This window comes from Galeopterus variegatus, unplaced genomic scaffold (assembly GCF_000696425.1).
Source record: "Galeopterus variegatus unplaced genomic scaffold, G_variegatus-3.0.2 Scaffold2883, whole genome shotgun sequence".
Lineage (NCBI taxonomy): Eukaryota > Metazoa > Chordata > Mammalia > Dermoptera > Cynocephalidae > Galeopterus > Galeopterus variegatus.
Window position 1 is genome coordinate 203,895 of NW_007728994.1, and position 7,693 is coordinate 211,587.

A 7,693-nucleotide genomic window follows, 5' to 3' on the forward strand; every position below is an offset into this window, starting at 1 on the left:
TATATATATATATATATATATATATATATATTTCTATAAAAAAAAGTGTTTGACCAAAGTAGGTCTGCAGCTATTTCAACTCCTCCCAGTTTCCAGAAAGAGCTGCGGATGTTTTACTGGAAATTAAGAACTTGCTGCTGTTTTAATAAGATTTAGTATATTTTCTGACTACAGGAGATAAAATTTTAGTCAAAAACCATTTTGACAGCAAGCATCTTCTGAGAAATTCTGCAAAGAAAAAGGATCTCAGTGTATGTAGTCATTTAAATCATACACGGGTCCATTTACATAAACCTTTGACTGCCTGTATTTTTTTCAGGCAGCCAGCCAAATTAATGCATAATTAAGATGTAGAATGTTTGCGTGTGTGTACATGATCAGTACTTGAGTCTAAAAATTAGAATCCTCGTCTTGGAATTTAAAAGAAAAAAAGCACATATTTCACTGTGTTCTTAGTTTATATTTTCACAACTGCTTTCTCTTTCTGTGGCTCTCATCTGATATTTCACAATGTGTAATATGCATACAAAACACACAGCAAAGAGTCTTCTATCATATCCAACACTTTCAACTCTGGTATACCTCTTACCAACAAGCCTTTAAAATGTGTTTGCTTTTGCTTGTTTGTTGTTTTGTTCTAAGGTTCCCTACAATGTTTTGTCTTTCTTGTTGACTTAGTTTATTTAAATAGGAATAGCAAAGACATTTGGTAGTAAGCCACATCTAGAAGTGGTTATCATCATTAATGTGGTTAATGCAAAAAGTGGTTAATATTAATAAGACTGTTTCCACACCATAGGCAATAATTCCTTAAAGTTTTTTTAATACAGGCATATTCCTACTGTACTAAGATTTTTCCTGATTGGAAAGCATTTGGCTGTACCAGTAAGTGTGTACAGTAAGTGTGAGTGATGAATGTGTTGATTTTCAGGAAGTTATTGCTTTTATTTCCACAGCCTGTCTAGGTAGGTTGTCAGTTTTAGTAGTTAGACATTGAAAATTTTTTATAATCACAGGCATAAAAATCTATTTTTAGATGTAAACTGCATCCCCCCACCCCAACTTATAGCTCAGAAAATCTAAGGTGTTTTCATTTCATTGGGATTTTTTTTCTTTGCGAAGCACCACAAAGCCAATTGTTTTTTATAAAACTTTATAATAATCATACCAAACGTGCCTATTTTTAAAGATGTGCATATAAGGATGTTAGAGAACCATTGTTTGAGTTCTATTAAGCTCATGAGAGTCTATTTTTATTATGAGATATTTTTAATATAAAAGAATTATGTAATTGATCTCACTATATCACATTCATTTCAGTGGGCCAGGAAAATGGATGTGTCGCTGTTTTGAGTATTTTCTTAAGAAATTATTTTGTCAAACAAATAATTGTTTTATAAAACCTATAATCATCCTTTGGCTTTCATACTGAGTTTGCTTTAGACATGGTAATTTTTTCTTAATAAATTATCAGTTCTAGAAATGAGGCCTATACAAGACTGATAACATATTTGATGGAGATCACTAGATAACAAGAAAAGGGGAAAAAACTAGTCAAATAGGTAAAATTAAATTAAATTAAAAATCACACCAACCAGTTGGCTGTGCAAAGAGAACTAATATAAAGGCCAATGTTACTTTTTCTAATTTTTAGAATAATTTTAATCAAGTAACTCAAATGTGGCAAAATTTATTTTTATCTTTTGTGCATACATTCCCAACAACATTAAAAGATAATTGAAGAATAAACATGGTTGTCTCCTACTCTGCTTTTCTATTCTGTATTCATAGGTTTTTAATATAATTTATCAGTGGTTTATTTTCCCCCAAATAATGAAGTTTTACACATCTCATTGAAACAATCCTAAAGAGCTTAGAACAAATAAACCACTATTCCATGCTTTAAGAAGTTTTCTCTACATTTTTCTTATGAGTATCACTAGACTGACTGAAGAATGTATGTCTAAACTCCTGAGAAAAGTGATATAAACTGTAAACTGAAATTCAGAGAATAAGAGTTTGGTAGACATTAAGAACGACAAGCAAAGGGAAAATCCTCTATAACTCAATCTAATTCAGTCTACTTTGACTTTGAACTATGTCTTTCACTTTTCCATAGTTGCATATTGAATTTTTTAAAAACTTGGGGATTCAGGATGTTAGAGGCTACTTTCTCAACAACAACAACAACAAAAAAAAAACAAGTTTGTCTGAAAATGCTCAGGTTCATGAGAATCTAATCTCAACTTATATAACTAAGCACTCCGAATAAGTTGCATTCTGTACAAAGGGAGCCCAGAAGAAAATATAGCATTTATTTCTACTAGAAAAAAAAGGTCAAATTAGGCCCTGCCTTATTGTTTAGAAGTATATGGGCATTATTATAATTTATTCAACAAACAACTTCCTTTGCCTTCCTGTGGAAACAGTTTTATCCTGTTAAACTAAGAATTAAGGGATGAATCACAAACAAACAAAAGAGAAGTTGCAGCACTGAAAAAAAATAATTTATTGTTTTTGCAACTAGTATGTGAACTTGTGTGATAAAATTATTTATTCTTATTTAACAAAAATATGTGCAAATTCTTCTATATTTAAAAAGTTTTGCTGTTGTTCTACTTTTTAATTTATGCTTCATGTTTGTGTATAAAGCACACTTTGTGAGTTTTCATAATATACAGCACTGGTTGCTTTTGTATTTTTTTACAGAAAGCTTTCTGTGTGAAACAGGTGTATATGTATATATTCCTCATATATCTTATTATGATACTATCAATTTTCTTTCTAAAGAAATTTTTAATTTACTCTTTCATAACTAGTAGTGCTCAGTACTTGTAGCTATGTTAATAGATCTTTTATGTTCCATTGACACTAATTTTTCCAAGTCACAGTTAAGAAAAACCTTTATTCAGTTAAACAAAGTGCAAGTTTTAAACTTGGGTATATAGATAACCTAGAAGCTTCCTGTAGAAGCTACGACACAATCAAGAATCAGGTTTATTCACTTCACTGATAAACTTGGACAAGGAATTGTTCATGTATTACATGAAAGTTGTGTACACACAACCTCTGAGTTAAAACCATAATAAAACAGGTACTTTATTTAAGGTACTTTATTATTTAGACACACAGAAAAGGAACTTGTATGTTTTCATTATTATTTTTTCTCATTTGCCAACCAATTATAGTTTTAGATTATCAGACAGGTATATCAACTTAACTGACTAGCTCACGGAAAAAAACAATATTCCTAATAGTCCTCTGTTAGCATGAACTACAGAAACAACTTATCAAGTTATATCATTGTGAAATACATCAGCCTATAATGCATAATTGTGTTCTATTCAATTAAGGTATGGGAACATATTGAAATAGGAAACCACGCATTAGTCGGCCAAAAGATGGGAATGTAGATGGTGTTCAGATCAGCAAAGCATTCCATCTGGCAAATGCCTGTCTAGTGCCATAATTCTCAATGCACGTTTTGTGGGAAAAATAAAGGAATATGTTGTTAGAAGATGTTGGTTTGAAAGAGAATAAACTTTAACATACACATTAGCTAACCAATTAATTGTACCCAACTAATATATTACCACTTTAGCAATAATTTTGCTGGCTCTGGTTCTAATGTCAGGGCTGTACAAACTAGTTCATGTAGACTACATAGGTCAAATGAAAAAATAAATAATGGTCCATTATTCTATAAGGCACTGCCACATCAGAGAGACTCAAAGGTTAACACTGTGAGGAAAACTGTGATTTGTAAATAAAACGTAGCATCTTTTTTTTTTCATTTTCCTTCAGCACATCCAAGGAACAATTGTGTTTGTCATCAAGGTGCTAACATCTTCAGTAATCAACTGTCAATCAACTGTGGTATTTCTAAACTATTTTTTTCTACATGATTTTACAATTTGCAAGAAAGAACTCTAAACTTTTTTTTTTTTTTCAAGGCTGGGCACAACTTGATACTCAAAGTTTTGGGAAAAAGCACATGTAATAGTGATAATGACCAACAGTGGTCAGTGACATAAACTATGTGTACATCTAAAACTGTTTAAGGCGGCATCGAAACTTGAAGAGCTTCAGGCTGGAGAAGATGAGTCATGTTTCAGCATTTACTAAACCCTCAGCATTCCATGTAAACTTTTGTGTATATTTGGCCTGACAAATCTTTGCAATCTTTTGTTTCCATAGTAAACACTTGGTGACCATATCGCAGCCTCTTCTCTAACAACTCACATGTATTAGAAACATTTCTACCTGCACTGAGAGTACACTTAGAGTAGAAGATCATACTGTGTGTGACTTTGTAAGGCTAGACTTTTGATTAAGAAATATATAGTCTCTGAATGTCATTTTTATGTTACACACTCAGGCATGTCATAAACATTGTTGGCTCATCTTGCTACAATTAGGAATTGACAAACACTGCTTACATTTTAGTTTGATTAAGAAATATATAGTCTCTGAATGTCATTTTTATGTTACACACTCAGGCATGACATAAACATTGTTGGCTCATCTTGCTACAATTAGGAATTGACAAACACTGCTTACATTTTAGTATGACCTATTAGTCAGAGGAAATCATGCAAATTCTTTGTAAATAGACCTGGCAGATGACTAAATAGATTGCAGAAGTATGTTCCGTTTGATGTAAGTAGTGGCACAAATATTTGATTTCTATATTACAGTCCATTAGTAAAGTCATTAAACCTAAGTAGGGATAACAGATTTTTCAATCTGGAAACATGCTTTCATGGTAGTGAAAAATATTGAAGATTTACATACTGTATATAAGATGTAAAACGTAAGCTGCTTACTACCCTCAATTTCCCAGAAGTGCTGGCATATAATGCAGTTGAAAAACCAAAAATCTTGGAAAACTAAGATGAGTGTTGTTTCAAATGTCTCTTCAGCTTTGTCAAACTTCAAATCTAAATCAACTATTTAAAGCATTACTGTGTCTTGTAGCCTGCATTCCACAACAGCTCTGTTATTCAGGTAAACTACTTGAACTGAGCCGTTTGGGACCTATACTGTAATAGATTTCCTTGAGGAACAATATTCTATTTTGTAAAGCATTTCCCTGTGTGTAACTTTAAACTGTAAAATTAAACATTGGTTTTTGTGGTCTCAGTGGGCATAATAAATATAAATTGTATACTAGGTTAAAGTATGTACTGCATATAATATGTTTTAGAGCTGGAAACTATTGTCCATTTATTTTTAATTTTCTCATAACAGTGGTAGAACCAAGTCAGTTCTCAAAGAAGCCCTAGGCTCTCTATAATTTCTATCATACCTCATCCATTTGGCATAAACAATTAACACTTTCCCTATCTTAGTTAAAGCACTATGGAATTATTGTCTCACGTTCTTCTAGCCAGACTATGACCCCCTTCAAGTCTGCCTAGTACTGAAATCCTGGTGTTAAATTACAAACAGCATCCGGCATAATTTACTGCTCCATTTTTATTTTTTGGATATAAACTTATTCCAGATACAAAATTAAAGAATCAAAACAATAACTCAGGCATAGAAATTTTAAAAATTGAAATTCACTAGAAAAAGTCTGTTTGTCTGCTAACAAATTTATAGCATTGTTTCTTAAGAACATTAATTTATTTTAAACCTGAAATAATTACTAGTTACTGTACATTATAAGCATTGAATTTCCCTCTCATATCAAACAATATTTTAGAATCATGATACTATAAATTTTCTCCTTAGTAGAATGCATACTTTTTAAAGAAATTAAAAACACCTATACTTTTAAAAAGATAGTATAAAAACTTAGCCATCATAATAAGGGCTGATATTGCTGAACATCTCATTGGATCAGGGCCTATAATAAGCATCTCACAAACTTCCTACCATGTGTTTCTCTCCATGACCCTTTTGAGATTGGTCTTTAATATTGTAGATTCAGTCACAATCGGATAACCATTACTGGTTTATCTGGCTTTCACCAAGTGCCAGGCACTGTTTAAGCACCTTAGATATTTATTATTAATTTTTGGCTTCTTTAAGCACTGAGAGTCTTACATCCTTATGGACTATGAGTCTAAGGGAGGGATTTCAGGGTAGAAAGAGGAGTGTTTGAGATTGTTAAAAAGTGGGAGGAAGTGTTGAGAAACTCTCATGTGTGGGCTCCCTGAGTAAAAGCAAGAGCAATCCTAAAATTCCAATGAAAATAGCAAGGGAACCGTGGAGAAACAGGCAAGCAGCAAGGAAGGGGTCAAGGGCTTAGAGTGACACAAAGCACTGTTGTTTAAGAAGAAAGGAGAGAGAATTCAATTTAGAAAACTAGTAAATTTTCTGGTAAAAGTAAAAACACTTCAGTATCTAACCTTACAAACTCCTTTTTAGCTAACAAGAGCTGACTCAGACAAGGTTGGAGGCGTAAAAATTGTCCTGAAGGTAACTAGGAGTAGAATGAACAAAGGAGATGGTTTAAAATGGAACTATAGATGTCTGTGAAGTCCAAATCATCTTTAATTCCTTGACTATGTTGGGTCTTTCTTGATGTAGTATTGAGTATTCAATTAAACTCACATTTTTCCACAGAAAAAATGGCAGTGTCTTTATGTAGACACAGGTGAGGGGGTATATGGAATGGCCCCATCTTTCCTGTTCCCTTCCATGTGTATCACATATGTAAAAAGAGTTGAATCCCAGAATGATTAACCATCTGAGGAAGCTCCAAGGGATGGAGGAAGATAAGAAACAGATCCAAGACCTCACTCTAGCATGCATTCATAAAATTTTTAGTAATACACATTTTTCTTTCCACTTCTAATATGCCTAAAGTGCTTTATCGGGGTTTGCCTTGAATTGGAATTATAGACCTCTGTTGGTGGTGGTGGTGTCATTATTTATTATTAAAAATATCTAAATCTTGGAAAGAAAGTATATTTCTTAATCATTTGTAAGTAGACTCAGTCCAAAAACAGTGGCTAAACTAGTTTTAGATGAAAAAAGTGTTCTTCATCTACAAAAATGCTGAGAACCATCTTCCAAATATGTCTGGTACCTACTAGACATTGTAAAGAATTCCCCTAAATTGTTTCTTTACTCTCAATCTCCTTTCCTATTCCTCTGCCTGTTCAAAGATGTTTTCTCTTGCTCCTTGGATCTTAGTTGTATTTTTTAGTTCCAAGATGGGTGCCCAGAGTTTAGAGCTGAATAGGATCAGGGAGAAGATACAGAAGACACAAGAGCCTGTACAGGAAGAATCCTGAAGAAGCACCTGAAGCTATGACCAGCCGTGGGTATGTCAGAAAGAACATTTATGTATGAGAACAAGCAATAGATGTCCTTTCCTTCAATGCTGTGCTAAGACCAGCCAGTTCTTAGGTCCTCCACTGCTCCCACCCAAGTTGAAGCCACCAACCTTTTCCACCCTGAAAACAGTAAACGTGTCTTAATGGGGCTTTCTGCTTCCTTCAGCAGCCAGACTAACCATGGATATAAGTCAGATCATTTAACTTCTCTGCTAAAAATCCTCCAACACCCTCCTATCTCACTCAAAGTAAAAAAACAATGTCCCTTCAGTGGCCTTCAAGCCCCATGAGATCTGGTCCCACCTTCCTCTCTGATTTCCTCTCCTATTTCCTCCCCTTTGGCTCACTGCTCTAAAACCTTTACCTCCCTGCTACTTCGCTCTGTTTCAGGCATGAACCCTGTC